The sequence below is a fragment of the Astatotilapia calliptera genome, chromosome 12, assembly GCF_964374335.1.
Source record: "Astatotilapia calliptera chromosome 12, fAstCal68.1, whole genome shotgun sequence".
Taxonomy (NCBI): Eukaryota; Metazoa; Chordata; class Actinopteri; order Cichliformes; family Cichlidae; genus Astatotilapia; species Astatotilapia calliptera.
In genome coordinates this window covers 14,682,549-14,699,399 of record NC_137433.1, presented here as the reverse complement: position 1 = coordinate 14,699,399, position 16,851 = coordinate 14,682,549, and the positions used below count along the sequence as shown (strand labels likewise).

The 16,851-nt window shown below is 39.5% G+C and overlaps 1 long non-coding RNA gene across 1 annotated transcript; it reads left to right on the top strand.

The window, feature by feature from the left end:
- Window positions 1–2,390: 2,390 nt before the first annotated feature.
- LOC145432409 (uncharacterized) lies at window positions 2,391–7,800 on the top strand. The gene is made up of 2 exons (XR_013912696.1): window positions 2,391–6,524; window positions 6,626–7,800. It is a non-coding gene; the product is annotated as an uncharacterized LOC145432409 (long non-coding RNA).
- The last annotated feature ends 9,051 nt before the right edge of the window (window positions 7,801–16,851 follow it).

The window sequence follows — 16,851 nt, the reverse complement described above, 5'->3', positions numbered from 1 at the left end:
CTCTACAGCCCAATTATGTGCTCCTTATAGCACACAGACATCCAGTACAATAGTCTGGTGAGTGCGTCCTGTGGCAGCAGGTCCTGCCAGTCTCCACAGTAACAACAGGGATGGGAGTCAGTGTGAGAGCAGAAAAGAAAAGACAGTGGGTCACGAAAGAGAAGAGTATCACCTTTCAAACACATTGATACACTATACTGCAGCATAAAACAGATAGACATGGAATATGGAAACTTGTAAACACACTACCAGAAACATATTAAACATATCATGCAGTTGTTTCAATATTCATCTCAACAATGATTTGAATATTCTCCTCCTACTCTGGCCTAAATTTCAGGAAATCTCTGTCTCTGTTGATATGAGTTCAACAAGAATGGCATCTATTCATATTTTAAAAAATAATAAATAATACAAATGATAAAGAATTGAGCCTAGAATAGCATAGACACCAAGGAATATACCTACGTTTTTTAAATAATAGAAATCACATCAGATAACGATGAAATCAAAGGTCATGTTCTTTTGATTGTGGATTACGTTTTTGTATTATCAATCATTTGGGCAAACTGCTTTTATAAAACAGTATAACTGCTATTATTTCTTCTTGTAATGGACTGAAAACCACATTAATCTGAATTTTTATGGGTTGATAACAGGTCAGTTTATTTTAACCCCAGTTATTCGTTGATAAAATGTGCATAACATATCATAATGGAATCGTAGCTACATATAAATACACTGGTAATACACTGGCTATTACTAAATATTGGCCCATATAATTCCTTTGTAATCATATAATGTGTGTATAAGACATAAAAATTGTAATTGTGGTGTTGCATTTCACCCTTCAGAGAGGGTTTGTCAGAAGAAAAAGGGGTCACTTTATCCTTTGATAAAACATTTCTATCTTGATGGAAGTAGTCTCCTCTAGGATGTCAACGCGCCCATCCTTAGGGCTGAATGGTTTGATGGGTATGAAAATGATGTGAATCATATGCTGCAGCCTTCACAGGCAGATCTCAGTGTAAATGAATAGCTGCAGGTATTCATTTACACTGAGATCTGACAATCTGAAGACTCTAGGTTGATTTCTTTTGGCAGACTGATGTTCATCACTCCAGCTCCAGAGACTTAAAGAATCAATGCCAAGCTTCACCAAAGCTGTCCTGACAATAGATGATGGCACAATATGGTGCATTTCCTTTTTCCTTTAATTTGTCACCTGTCTTTATATTAGGCAGAAGCATTAATATGTGGTAGCCAGTTCAGTCGCGCTGTTATATAATAATAAAGCGAGACAATGTCAAAGTATTTTAAAGCTGCTTCTCATATCTAGTCTAAATTAGCAGTGCTAGTATTCGATCACCACAGCTGAAGCTTTAAAGGTTTGCACTAAAACCCTTTTGCTGTCCAGCGCTCATCCTCTGCCTCTTCTCACCCTTCCACCATCTTTCTCCCACCTCTCCTCACTCTTTTCACTTCACTTTTCTGACCCCTGTCTTCCTCACCTCACCTCTCACCTCCCTGCTACATCTCCACACCTCTCCTCCTCACCGCAGCACTCTGAGCGTGCCTCTCACTTCCCCTCGCCTCCCTCCCTCTCCTGCACTTCCTCTTCATCTCACCTCCTCTCTTCTCTATCTTCCCATCTTCTTCTTCCCTTATCTCCCTTGTTAATAATTCAACAGCAGTGCACACATGAGTGGTCATCGCCCGAACTTCACAAAAGGGATCTGGAGGACAAATGAACCATAAGGGTGGCGGAATTAAAAACTTCCCCACGGCTCCACTACAGGGCCGGAGGAATCTGCCGCCTGCCTGGCTAACGCCCGTCTGTGCATCCTTTCCCTCTCTTCCCCCCACTAAATGTTAGCGCTCCTCTTTCATTGTGTTGTGGGAGAGAAGGACGCGGTTGGCTTTAAATGCTAAGTATGCCCTGAGTTTGGAGTTTGGGAGCGGGGACCGCCCAGTGACATTTTGTCTTTTCACACAGCTTGTTCTCCCATTAGAAACCTGCAGATGCACGACTTTGTGTTGATGAGGATGCACCCATTTGTGGTTCTCAAAAGACATTCGCATGCAAGCATATAAAAAGAAAATGTAAATTATAGATAACACATTCCACGACACGTATTCATGTGAATATAGCAGCTAATGAATATGTGAGATACCCTTTATACCTTCCAACCCACAGGGAATAAAAGAGAGGAATATTTCCTTTATTTATTAGTTATTTCATTTTATTCCCTAGCATATGGCTGTATTATAAACCTGGATAAGCCAGGTTTTGATAGGCTCCTTTACCACACATTCAGATAAATAAAAAGTATAAATATAAAGCTTTATGTTGATGAACTGGTGGTTAGATCAAACACTTTATGCTATCAATATTCAGTGAAAACTATTTGCTGATAAATGCTGTGATGACTGATGTCTTTATTAGTCATACAGAAAAGCACTGATTTGCACATTTTGAATAAAATGACATGGTACAGGTGAAGATTTGCCATGTTGCTGTGGGTCAGTATAAACGATCACTGAGGAGTCTGAGGATTTGCTGAAAAAGATACTTTTTGTTTGATGAGATAAAAAAAAGGTGCAGAAAACCTTCTGAAAGGCCATGTATGCTTGTTTAAAAACACATGTTTCAGAGTTGAGTCGTATGTCCTTTTCTCACTCACCCAACCGTTCTCAACTGGTTCTGCCAGATTCTTCCTGTTAAAAGGGAGTTTTTCCTTCCTACTGTTGTAAAGAGCTTGCTCAACATGGCATCATCTGACTGTTTCTGTTAATATAGGGCCTCACCTAAAGGTGACTGTTGCTGTGAACTGGTGCTATATAAATAAAACTGAATAAAATTTAAACTGAATAGTCTTCACAGACTTACTACACGGACAAATCATTACCAGTGTAGTAAAACATAAGGTAATGTATTACACATTAGTCATTACTCTTTGAAAGTAATGCATTATTTCACTTAAGGCCATTACACATTGGGCTTGTTGTGAAAAAGTGACATGAAATAAGAACTTTCCAGATCCATGTAACATATAAATTAACCAAACGTGTTGTGTTTTTGTGGAAAATGTCCTTAAAAAATGTACCGTTAAAAAACCGAAGTCGGTCCTGATTCTAAACAAGAAAAGGAAGAAATTCTGGGTTCATCCAATTCTCTAGAGCAGGCAGCAGCAGCAGGGAGGATTTGATGGTTTGATTCAGGAGTGGAATCACGGCTGCTTTGGTACATATTTCAGGATGTCAGTGGGGAAGTTTGAGCTCTTGTTGGCAACGATTGGACCACATCTGAGGAGTCATTTCCGAGATTTCCGAATGACCCGGAGCAGCTTGTAGCTGTGCATCTGACGTAAAATAGTATAATTTTACTATTTCCGTGTCATTTTATATTCAGCACGAGCACATTTTGAGCTTCAAGTTGTAGTTGTTGTTTGTTGTCAAATAAAGTAGTCTGATTGGTCAGATCTGTTTGTTGAAAAAAAATCCCCAAAATTGAGCTTGGTCTGAAAAACTAAATGCTGTAAATTCATTCCACAGAATTACACAGTTAGTGTGAACAACGTCAGAAAAATATTTTTAACTGGTGAAATATTTGCACGGATTTTACGAGTCTGGTGTGTAAAGGCCTTTTTTTACACCCTTGAGAAGATGATTCGTTATACTCCTCCTCATTCCATTGCTTTACTCTAACAAAGCCTGACATGCTCTGTCAAATAATTACCAATTAACAATAGAAACCTTAGCCTAGAGTCCCACGAACCAACACAAATCCCTATCCTAATGAGGACACATAGAAGCTCTTTTGTTTAGTCTTTAAGTACTAACTCAAAGCCAACAGCACAGTTAAAGCCCAGCCCAAACAGAACTTTACTGCAGCTCTGCTCACAGAAAGAGATACAGGTAGAAAGGAAGACTTCAGCATCACAAGCATGGCTTCTCATTCTGCGTCTGTCACCTGTGGAGGATCAGGATCTGGCTGGCTGTGGTCGGCATACACTCAGCTTGAAAGGTTTGGGGAGTTTTTCCACCAGCAGCTTTGTGTTAGCATGCTGTCTTTGCTTGGAAAGAGTCAGTGTCAGCAGTCGATTCTGTGAGTGCAATTTTCAGTTTAAAGTAACATCTTACTTACATTTCTCAAAAGTTGTAGCTCTCCCCTGCCATTATCCTCCCTGCTCTACAAGAACCAGCTGATCTTAACTTTACCCGTTTTTGTTCAAATTTCATCTTATCCTTCATCTTGTGCAAAAGTCAATTCTCAATATATCCTGAATTTATCAGCTGAAGAACGCCTGTATGTGAGCTACATACCCAGAACAACAGACAAGGAAACAGTTACTATCTTTTTATTTATGTATCTGTCTGATCTGTGCCCTTTTGTTCAGTCCTGAATAAACTCACTCTAACATGCTACCTGACACCTTTAGTAAACCTTCACCACACTAATCCAACAGCTTTTTTCCAGTTTCATTTCCACACTCAGCCGGCGAATGATTCTTCTTTACTGGTAGAACAAACAGACTCGACACATATCTAAAAAGTTGCTAGAAACACCAAGCACAAACATGTCCACCTCAACTCATTCTGATGAAGGCATGTTCTCAGATGTAAGAGCTCAACAGCTTACATCTGCAACAGAGCTAGAGCTTAAATTAGACCCTGACAAGCATTTTTATGGCAGTGAGAGCTGTGCTAGAGGCGTTATGTTTCCTGGTTGTTCATCCATCCTTCACATTCTCTTGAACATGATATCGCAGTAATGCCTTGAGGGAATGTGACAAAATGTGGCACCAAATTAATCTGAACTCAGGGATGATTAATTTGAATTTGGTAGTCAAAGGTCAAGAAAGGAGTAAAGATGATTAAAAGTGATGACATTTGGTTCCAGAAAGTCCAAAGTTATTTTTACTCTATCAGGACCACTTCAGTCCAGTAGAATTATTCCATCTGCAGATATATTTTCCATATACATGTGGAAAGCCTGAGGTGGTGGAGAGCACCCCCCACCCCACCCCACCCCAACACGCACATACATCAAAAGCCTGAGGCAAGGAGAACAGCAGCTAGACCACCCTTGGGAGGTCTAGCAGGCATCAGTGACAGTAGACATGACACTGATTAGGTGGACACAGCATGAAAAAAGGAGCTGGGATAAAGGCAGGTTTCAAAGTGGCTTGCAGAGAAAGCAGCAAGCATAAACAGGGTAAACTGGCATAAATAGCGCCCTCTGTTTGCCAATTGCCAACTGAATGCTTACACTATGCTTCACTTCTCAGATATACCCCCCACACATGCATGTCATTGTATTTCCCAGAGTTCAGATCTGTCTTCTTAATAGATCTGCAGGGTTTTTTTCTAGAGTTTTTTTTTGTCTTTTTTTTTTCTTTTTGAAAATCAGTGTGTAATCAAGTGATGAGATGTATGGAGGCTGTTCAAAGTTTCGACTCTTCTTCCAGACATGACAACATGAGGGAAAAGTACGACTGCAGAGACTCCTGCCTGTGAGCATGTAAAGACACAAAACACCCAAACAACTGTTTTATTAGAAACATGGAAGCCAGTCTAATGGAAACTGATCAAATGACTTGATTTAAACTCCTGTTGTTTTATCATCTCAGGTCATTTTCTTTCAGTGAGCAGGATCGTGGATATTACACAGGAACAAGTCTGTGTTTTCTTTTGCTGCATTTTTTTCAGGGGGGGCTTGTTGTACATAAACAGAACAAGTAAGGGGAAAAAATGAGTGACGCACTGAATGTCACTTGAGGAAGGAAGAGGAAGAGGTGTGACTTGTCCCAACATCCTTTGCATTTTACCACTGCAACAGTCTTGTCAGTCACAGAGTGAACAAGGAGGCATATGTCACCGCATTGTCGCTATGGCAATGACAAGCGCACTGATGACTCACTGTGACACATGGAAATACAACAAACAGACTGCTGGCCTACACACACATACAAACTGAGTCAGTGTAGCGAGGCAAGATCACGGCAGACAACACACACAAAAACAACACTGTAGCTTCTGCACAACAAAATGCGTGCACATACACAGACCTATACTTGTACACATTAGTGAGACAACAACAAAACGATGATGCATTCAGCCTTGTTATACAAAACTGACAATGTTACGATGGGAGAAGAGTCTCAAACTGGTCACATTGGGAACTGTTGTGTGACATCATATAACGGCGTAGACTGGAAACGTGGGGAAACTGCATTTTCTAATCGTTCGAATGATTCATAGATGCATTTGTGCACACACCTGCACAAATATCCACACACAGAAGTAGTTCATTTTTAATGCTACTGTTAGTCTTTTCTAACAGTGGCATTAATTTATCTAACAAGTATCAAGTATTTATATTTTTGTTTAACTTAACTAACTGGATTTTTTTCCCATTGCTTACATTTTTTTCCTAGTTCACCCCACATGAGCGATGGAATGAACTGAGCTGCCTCAACACAACCAGAAATCAGCACAATTTGTTTGACATTTAAGGAAATGTGCGTATTTGCTTTTTGATTCTAAGCTGTGATAAAATGAATCCACTATAGCTAAATTCGCCTGCTCACAAAATAGCACATTAATAGTCATGTCTTTGCAGACAGAGCCAAGCTGTCATTCCACAAGCTTTAAATCAACACTCATGATTCTGATTCCTGAGAAGTCTTCTCTATGCCACCCAAATGACCGCCACCCCAGAGCATTCGCTCCTCTCATCGTAACTTCTGAGTAGCTGGTCCTGCAAAACATTACGTGCAGCTATGTCGTCCCGCTTGATCACTTGTTTACCACAGTGTAAACTGGGCGGGTGGATGGCATACTTACGTATGCCATCGCACACTGATGTCACGATGCTATTCGCTGATTTTTGCTCGACCTGATTGTTGAGCTGATACAGCTCGATCGCAGCAAACCCCGCTGAAATTGACACTTCCCCAGTGTATAGTTCAGTATGGCTGCACTGAGTCATCTAGCTCCAGTTGCATCATGATGTTTTCTGATGACAGAACATTGGTGGGCCGCAACAAAGATCAAAAAGGTTACAAAGTAATACGTGATTACTAAATGTGAAGCAAAATTTCACCTTGCTTTACTCACGTGAATTCAGTTGTCACAGTCTATGGGGGAATTCAGCTTACGGGTTTTTTTAGCAATGCAGCCTGAAGCAAAATTTTCACCAAAACTGAAACATTTTAACCCACATAAATGCAGATTTGCGTCAATTCAACTTTATGCTGCACACAAACTTCAAATCATATTTGCTGTGAGAGCACCCTAATCAGTTTTCTCTAACCTAAGGGAAAATGGGGCCATCCGTGCCCCATAAATGATGAAGATTGGCATTTCTAAGATGGGCAAAGCCACAAAAGAGGTTAGTGGATATGCACCAGTTTCCCTACATAAAGTCAAAAAAGGTGTTGGGTAAAACCTTTTGCTAAGTTAATATTCATTTTATTTTATCAGACCCACACATACCAAACCGAACTAAACATACCTCACTGTACTGTACTTACTTTTTGTACTTCACATTGAATACTCGCACATCTGTGCACGTTTAATACCTACTTGTAATATACCAGAAACATTCGTATTAATACTTATGTCATTTTATATTTATATTTATGGTTGTATTTATATCTCTGTATTTATCTATTTATATCTCTATTACTGCACTTCATTTATTACGATTGCTTTGTTGTCTATTGTATGTATGCTGCTTTGACAACTCAATTTCCCTCTGGGATTAATAAAGTTTCTCTGATTCTCATTCTGAAACCAGACTGGTGACGCTCATTTGGACAAATTTAAACCAAAACAACAGTGCCAAGATCCTCTAAAGTGGGTGATCTTCTTCCTGCGCCATAGTCCATGGGAATCATGGGAGTGTAATCCACCTCAGTGTAACCCAGCCACCAGTTTTACTCCACAAGTTTGACTCAAACAGCTCCTGTAGACAGGTGTGTTTTCTTATTCTGGGGTACAATAAAGCCCTCTTTCACTTTTAGATACCCTCTTTCTCTGAGACACAGCTGACCAATAAACAGTGCAAGTTATCATGTGGGTTTATACTAATGCATTTTACTCTGCTTGGATTTTTCTGCGTGTGAAAGGAAACCAAACCAATGAGACAAGACTTCAACATTGAAAAGTCATGAACTGATCTGGATCAAATAACTGTTGGTGGGAAAACACTCATAGTATAAATTTAAGGATTGACAGTCAAACAGTTTTTACTCCTCTCGTATAATCCCAGACATATGGTTAATATAATGCACCTTACTAATTCCACTCTAAACAATCTGATTTCAGAGTGTGCGTTACAGTCTACTGTGCTGTGCAAAGTTCATCAGCTACACTAATGCTTACATAAATATCTTGTGCAACCTATTTACAACCGTCTGTCCTATATTGCGATGTGGTCCGTGAAGAATCACATGTGGACAAAAAATGTTGAATTTTATTTTGATTTACAGAAAATTTGGATGAACGGTAATATGACAAACAGAACGTCTCTGCACCTGGCCAAGAAATAGTCCAGTGCATTGCTACCACAAGTAGCTACCTGGCTATTACGGGCTACTGTAGGTGTTTTCTTCTGTTTACGATCTTTATTGCTAAGAGAAGCTAACTCTCCTTGTTGTGGCTATTAAACAGACATATACACTATTAGTGTTAAGCTGGGGTCTCTAGCAAGAGCACAACGAATCTCAATTTGTGCAATATCTGTTCAACTACTCAGTTAATCATGTTTGATTTGGCAAAGTTAGCTTTACATCAACAAAACAATTTCATAAAATCAGTACTGTTTATCTGCAACAAATAGATAGCTATGTATGCAGCTATGTTTAATAAGCAAACCTTTATAGGTTGATAAAAACTTCAGATCTAGGTGCTATTTTATTCTCTACAGAAGACCTCTGTTGACACAAATTAGCTGAATATAAAGCATTTTTAAGAGAAAGGATGGGAAACACAAACAAATGTTTGATACTCTTTCCTTTACACAAACAAAAATCAGCACTGGCTAAGAGAGATTAAAGTGAATCGATAAAACCGTAATTTTCCTCGTTTTTGTCCCTGTAAAAAGGGTGTATGCAAAAGCAATGCCAGCCTGTGTGCATGGAAGCAATTTTTCACAATATTTGGCAGCTGCTGGTCTGACAATAATCACAGGGGTAATCTAAGACAAGACACCTGCCCTATTGTGAGGTGTAGAAGAGCAAAATTACTGCTAGTTTTCACCACTTCCTTAGTGGAAGTACACTGACAAAAAAATCACTTCATTGTCCATTTGGATGGAAAATAACTCTTTTGTAATCTTTTCTCAGAAAAGGTGTTTTTACTGTACATGAGTAAATCAGGCATAATAACTGCTCAGGCAAGAGGGGAAGAGTCAGGGTTACAGCTGCTAAGGAGCTGTTTTTCCAGGTTCATTTCAAATATATACTTCATGTTTGCATCCATGGGTGAGCGTGTGTGGTCTGGGAGCCCAGCTGTAGTGAGGCTAGACAGTCGTAAAGCGTTGCCTTCTGCCCTAAAGATACGCAGCGCCATCTAAAATGAGCAACCAGACTGAAGAAGGAGGGAAGGTTAGAGAAGAGAGAATTACAAATTCTGATAATAAGACCATGATATTTACAATCTACTTTAATTAATAATAATAATGGATTGGATTTATATAGCACTTTCCAAGGCACCCAAAGCACTTTACAATGCCACTATTCATTCACTCTCACATTCACACACTGGTGGAGGCAAGCTACGGTTGTAGCCACAGCTGCCCTGGGGCAGAGTGACAGAAGCCATATTGCGCCATCGGCCAGTAGGCGATGTCTTGCCCAAGGACACAAAGACAAGGACAGAGAGCCCGGGGATCGAACCAGCAACCTTCCGGTTACAGATGCGCTTTCCAACACCCTGAGCCACGGTCGCACACCCAGTTGTCACAATTGTAGTTCTGACATGCTTTTTCTACAATATTTCTCACGTCCTTACACTCTCTGTGTGTTTATACCACTCTGAATTTAGTCCTTAGGTCATGATCGGGGCAGGAGCTTGCCCCTCCCAGAGCCTGGTTCTGCTGGAGGTTTCTTCCTGTTCAAAGGGAAATTTTCCTTCCCACTGTCACCAAGTGCTTGCTTACAGGAGGTAGTCTGACAGTTGGGGTTTCTTTGTATTATTGCAGCGTCTTGCAGTGACTGCTGTTGTGATTTGGTGTTATACAATTAAGACTAAATTGAATTGAATTAAATGTTTGGTTTAGAGTTTGTACTTTTGACCTCAAACATAAAAATCTAGAGGAATCAGGAGTCGCACAAATCTGGATAACTGTGACATTCATCTGTGCCCACATGACTATTCTTTTTTTATGGGCATGAGGCTGAATTTTACTGTGTTCACACTGTCAGAAGTGTTCTCAGGAAACTTGGTAGCTAGATGCAATGCTCATGATTACCCTCTCTAGCATTACAAGGACTTTAGTAGGTCATTTCAGTTTGATGGTCAGCTGTATTAGTGTAACCCACAGAGGAGCCAAATCAAATGGGCAAAAAGATTTGAGTACTGAGGCAGAGACAGAAGGGGAAATGCACCATCTTGAAAGGCAACACAACTAGGGAAACTGTGGTGTTCCTGTGGTGTCTGCTCTGTTGTTAACTGAAGCAGCCTGGTCTGAAAATAAATGTGCTACAGCTCATTGTGCATCCAAAGTAAACCAGGAACAATGTCGGCAGAGGGTCATTTAAGACATCTCCCTCGGTGGATATGCCAAACAGTAGTATGGTAGCTGCTCTAAACACCAGTGAAGTCTGTTGTAGTCTGTAATGGTGTGGTGTGAAGTGTGAAGTCTTCTACCTTTTCAGTGGAGGTGGAGACATTCATTCATAAATCATAGCCATGCTGGCAGAAAAGACTAAAAGTGGCCAGACCAAATGCTCACCTCTTAATACTATAAGAAGTTGTTACAAGGTAACATGTAACAAAAACTTGCATCCAGAGGTGAAATGAACAAACAATGTTGTTGAATTTTGTAAAGACAAACCCACAATTGAGAATTTAAAAGATATTAAAAAGTTACCAGTAACACACAGACAGAAATGTAACAGGCTGTTCTTGTGATTTCTCATCACTAGCTGATGCTAGCCCTTAAATGGCTAGTCTAGCAAGCCATTACATTAAATGATTCATTTTTTTGCTACTTTTTGGAACACACAAAACATTTTACTGAAGGCTGGCACTGCCTTTTCTGTAGGAAGACATTTAATGGAAAGTTATCTACAGTCTCACAACTAATCAGTCTGTGCAGATGAATGGTGAAGGTGATTAGGTCATCTTGCACAGTAGCCCAGATTTGCAGAGTTAATAATAGAGTTAACATGACTTTTAATCACCTTTTAGACACGCACTCCTTTGCATTAATCAGCATTTTGGCTCATGTCTGAATAAGCAATCTGATCACCTTTCCATAAAATAAAGATGGCGATCTTTGATGCCAGTGAGTTCCAGGCATCATTGACTACAAAGAACTCTGAGCAAGCATTAAACATTAATTAAGGATCACATTTACTTTATTTTTAATTTATCCAATTATGTTTAAGGCACTGAGGGTGAGGGACTGTGTTAAAAGAATCAGTAGCTAATATAATATTTTTGTTCATTCCAGATCTTTAGTACCATGGTATACATTATGAAAGGTTTGCCACGGTTTCAACATTTCTAGACCCAGCTATGCATCTGAATGAGAGGAACATTAATTTAAAAGTGACTATGATAAAGGCATTACTTTAAGCCACCAATACATCCACGCCTGAAAGGGGCTTTGGAGCCACAATAGCTGCATTTATGGAAAAATGCCGGGTTGAAATAAAACTGTAAATCCACTTTAACTTTCAGGCAGACAAATATACTGTGGTTCAAAGGGAAGCCTCATTTAAATTGTATGATGTCTAAGTACAGTAAGACCTACTGTGGCTCAGAGAGAGATGATGATGGAGGGAGAGTAGTGAGTGTGCAAGGGAGGTTCACATACTATAAGAGCATATGAATGAACTTTACATGTAGGTTTGCCTAGACACCAGGACACCCCTGTACACAAACGGAGCACTTTACACAAAAGACCACACGTCTCATATAAAATAAAATAAAAAGGCTTTCTAACAAGAAGGAAGAGGAGAGAAACCACAGTAGCATTTGTTTGATAAACTCTTAGATCCTCTTTATATTACTGACATCTCTGGTGTTATTACAGTAGTAATTTCATGACCATAACAGCTCAGTCATTTATTACTCACGTGACTGCTGCTCTGAACCTCTGAAGGCACTGAGGCATTAGCAGTAGATCCTCAAGTAGATCATAGATGCTCAGTCAATTGAGAAGTGGGGATTGCAAAGATCAAGTCAAAACCTTAAACTCTCATCATGTTACACAGTTTTTACATTTGTTAAATGGCACGCATTTTTTACAAATGAGGCCACAGCCACCATGAAAAGTTGTGGCTGGTCTGCAGTTATGTTGAAGTAAGTGGTGCGAGACAACATAATGTCCACATGAATGCCAGAACCCTGGGTTATTCCCAGCAGTAGAAAAGTGCAGTAGTGCAAGCTGCTTTTATCGCTTGCACTGTTGTCGTTTCAAATGTTGTCTTTTCCTAATCACTGCATAAGGGGAGATGTCCTGACCTGGCCTGACACAGTCATCATGTCATCACAATTTGTCCCTCGTCAACATGTCTCAGATCCTAACCCATTGTAATTTTTCCTACCTCCAGCACATCAGCTTCAAGAACTGCCTGTTTATTCAATACATAATGTACCCTGCTCCTTGGCAGACGCGACTGCAATGAGGTCAACAAACTTGTTCACCTGTCAGGGTTACAGAAGGACAAAATGACGTGCAAGTGCTGCTGTGACAACCCAGGCTTTCACTTGGATGATGAAGCTCTGTTCTCATTCATCTTGATTCCAATTCAAGTCCAGTTGTTCATCAATATTAAGATGGATAGTTGGACCGCTATAACTTTTCAACATGAAGGGCATCTTAATTACTGGAAGAAAAATGTTTTTGACGTGAAACAAATAGTTTTTATTACTTGTACTCAAATCGCTTTTAGATCGAATGTATTTTTTAATGGTAAATGGCAGTTATTTCACTTAATTCATGTTTAAATAATAAATAAACACTTAACTTGAAAAAACAGTCAAATGTTTCACCACATGAGTTTCCTCCTTTCAAGATTAATGAGTATGATATACGTTTTGTCACCACTTACTTCAACAGTAAAAGAAATGTATAGCCAGTAAATTAAGTAAGTCATTATAGAAGACATGAATATTCACTGACTCTGTTCTCACAGCAACAGAATCCGTCATTTAAGGAAAGTCCCTCCTTCCTCAAACAAATGCAGAAGTTCATGTGGCAAAAAAGGGGGAAGGGTAGGAAAGGCACCTACGTTCATAAACAGTCTGCGGTGAGAAGGTCCCACCCACACAGTTTACAGACTGTGAATGTTGGGGTTGCTGGATAGGTTAACAAAACATTGGAGTCCTATGAGTACAGCACCTTCTGTACCTTACTCTGCGTCCACTCAGGAAGCAGTTTGCTCATTGTGCATCGTTTTGAAGCTGGCGATTGGTCCATAGACAGTATAAAACATGGATTTACCTATCATGACCTATCTTGGTTGCAAAAAACAGATGTGACAAATCATGCAGGTCTGACTGTGAAACGCACTCACGGGCTAACAATTTGAGACCAACAAGTCGTCAGCCAATGACCGTTCTGTTTGCTAGCACAGATAATCTTTTGACACACGGTATGACCAAGATTTACAGAATAGACTTATTTTTCTAATTAGCATGACCCAAAACAAGGGACTGAGCCCATGAATGCATTAGGAGAGTGTTTACACTGTTAGGTCAGTACCAAAAGCTGTTTTAGACTTCGATAGGAATAGAAGTCTTTGAAACCACAGCTATCGCCATTTTGTGGCCTACAGAAACATTGTGGGTTTAAAGCACTTGAGTATTGGCTTCATTTTTTTGATTAATCTCGCGTTCTGTGAGTTGGTCACAGGCTAATGGTTCCAGGCTCCGGTTACGTAGGTTACTCTCTAAAAAGTATCTGTTATCAGCTCATAATTGGTAATCACTCAACTCAAATGCGAGAAAAGTTTTGCTTGCGACCCACTATCTTTTTGTTTCCTCTGGGGTTTTTTTTTTTTTATCTGAAGTCACTCAAAATGACAAAAGGGTAATTTTTTGTTGTCTGGTTACCATGTCACAGTAAGTCGCTTCCTCTGTGGACACATGTTAACACTCTAAGGGCTAAGTCATCATCTGTGCTAACCCTAACCCTAGTCCCACCTTCACTTTGGGGGAGCAGCACCAACTCTTGCTAGCAAAAAATTCTTTGCAATATCAAACTAAAACCAATACCTGAATCCCAAATATCTATTGAGATTACACAAGATATAACACAAATTGATTTTTTTTAATGTATTGTTCTACATGGTTTAACAATAACGTTATCACATCTTAAAGTATGAACCTAAATTATCACTGAGTGAGTAGAGAAAGCAGCTTTTTGTTAGTAAGCTATGTCCTCCTGGTGATGAGGGTGGCAGATTGAAAAATGCCTGCATGCGTCTTTCTGAAGGGCAGCTAAAAATTTCATCATGTTGTTTAATCTGGGTTTGTTTTTCTTGGTTATATTTAGATGTCTTTACTTGTTTACGCTTGAAAAAGCAATTTTTAATTTGAGACTCCAGGCATTATTTGACTACTAGCTCGAAGATTTAGGGTATTTCATCCTGTAGAGCTCAATTAGTACATTTAAAAAAGAATTATCAGTTATAATAAATATTTTCTCACTTAGCAACTAAAGAACCCGAATCATGGTGAGATGATGTGTTTGCACTGAGAGTAAGACTGATTTAAACGGCAGGCTTAAATTGCAGATTGTGTCGTAATTGTTTGTGCATTTTGGGGTTGTGCTCACGCATGCCTGCGTGTGTGTGCGAGTGTGTGCTCCCCGTACTGTGATTGAAGTTATCCATTATTGATGATGTCCTGATGAGATCAATCAAGCCAGAGTTTTCTCGTCTTTTGGCTGCTGAAGCTGATAATGCCGTTATGACATACTAATCGTCATGTCATGAATATTTAAATCACAAGGAACACACATTCCATATTCATGACTCTTCTCTGTTTTTTGTCTAGTTTTTTTTACTTTAATTTTTCCCCCCGTCTGGAGTCACCCCCCATCATGCTTTTCTCTCTTAATTCATTTTAGACTGTATTTATAAAACAGTCACTGTCGCCATCTCGTTTGCTGTGAATCTAATCTCTAACATTGAAAATCATTCCCACAGAAGATACCAGATCTGTAATTTTACGCCTGCGCTCCGTTTTCCGGCTGTGACCAGAAGTCCACAGAGATCCATAGCACATTTCGGTTTCCTCTCCATCTCGTCTGTTCTCCACTGCATTGTTGTTTTATTTACCTCAGAGACAAACACCATATTTATTCATGACTCCTCACAAAATGCTGGTAAAATAAACATTTGTTTTCTCCTAATGAAAAGCGTGTTTCGGAAATGAGTTGTTTTGTTTTGGGCTCGACCCCAAACAACTTGCTCTCGATACAACAAATATGTATGAAAATAAAAAGGCAATAATGCAATTGGTTACAGCGTAAATGCATTTGTTCCAGCAACTATCCTGCGGAGGCAGGCAGATCAGTAATAATTCATAAACAAAAGAGCTAACTGTGTTCATAATTCATAAGAAGAGAAACATATACACCCCAGTCATTGCTGTGGCTTACTGGGCCAGTGTGCAGTAGAACAGAAAATGCTTGGATGCGTTGAACTTAAAGGTTCGAAGAGCAGCATCAGGAATTCAAAATTCAAAAGTGCACAATGACCAATTATCAAAAGTTACACTTAAAAAACGATTTAAATCCAATGGACTTTTGTGCAGTTTCCTAAGCTGACCACAATACAGACACAAAGTGAGAGTTGCAGTACTCACGTGTGTGTGTGCGTGCGTGCGTGCGTGCGTGCGTGCGTGTGTGTGTGTGTGTGTGTCTCCGTCTGTGCTGGTTGGCATGAATGTTTCAGTGCTTAAATGGAGGCAGACATATTGAATCTTCACTTATCCTTGGGAGAGGCCTCTGGCACACACACACACGCACGCATGCACACACACCTACACACACAAGCGAGGCTAGGAAGTGGTGTGTGGGAATATTCATACAGCATTAAAAAATAATGGATTGAGACACACCAAATATGGCATATGTGAATACATGTGTGGCTGTGAGTAATTTGCAGTAAAACACAAATTTCATCTTATTTCATAAGATTTTTTTTATTTTCTATACAGGAAAACATTTTCATTCTTGCACTGAAACCCTTTCATTTTATTAGGTGGAAGGACTTATTTTGTAGAGTTGATTTCCTCATAGACATTAAGTGAGCTCTTCTAGACCGGATGCATATGGATGGATAGATAGATAGATAGATAGATAGATAGATAGATAGATAGATAGATAGATAGATAGATAGATAGATAGATAGATAGATAGATAGATAGATAGATAGATAGATAGATAGATAGATAGATAGATAGATAGATAGATAGATAGATAGATAGACCACTGCTTCCCTTTTTTTCAGATAGGTAGAAAATATGAAGGATCTTCATAAGTTTATGGTCAAAACTTCTTTGTTTAGACTACACCTTTTGGTGTATGGCTTCCCTGCTTTGTTTATATGTGTTATGTATAAGTACTCACCGTTAAGTGCATGTCTTAAACTACAGAAGCAT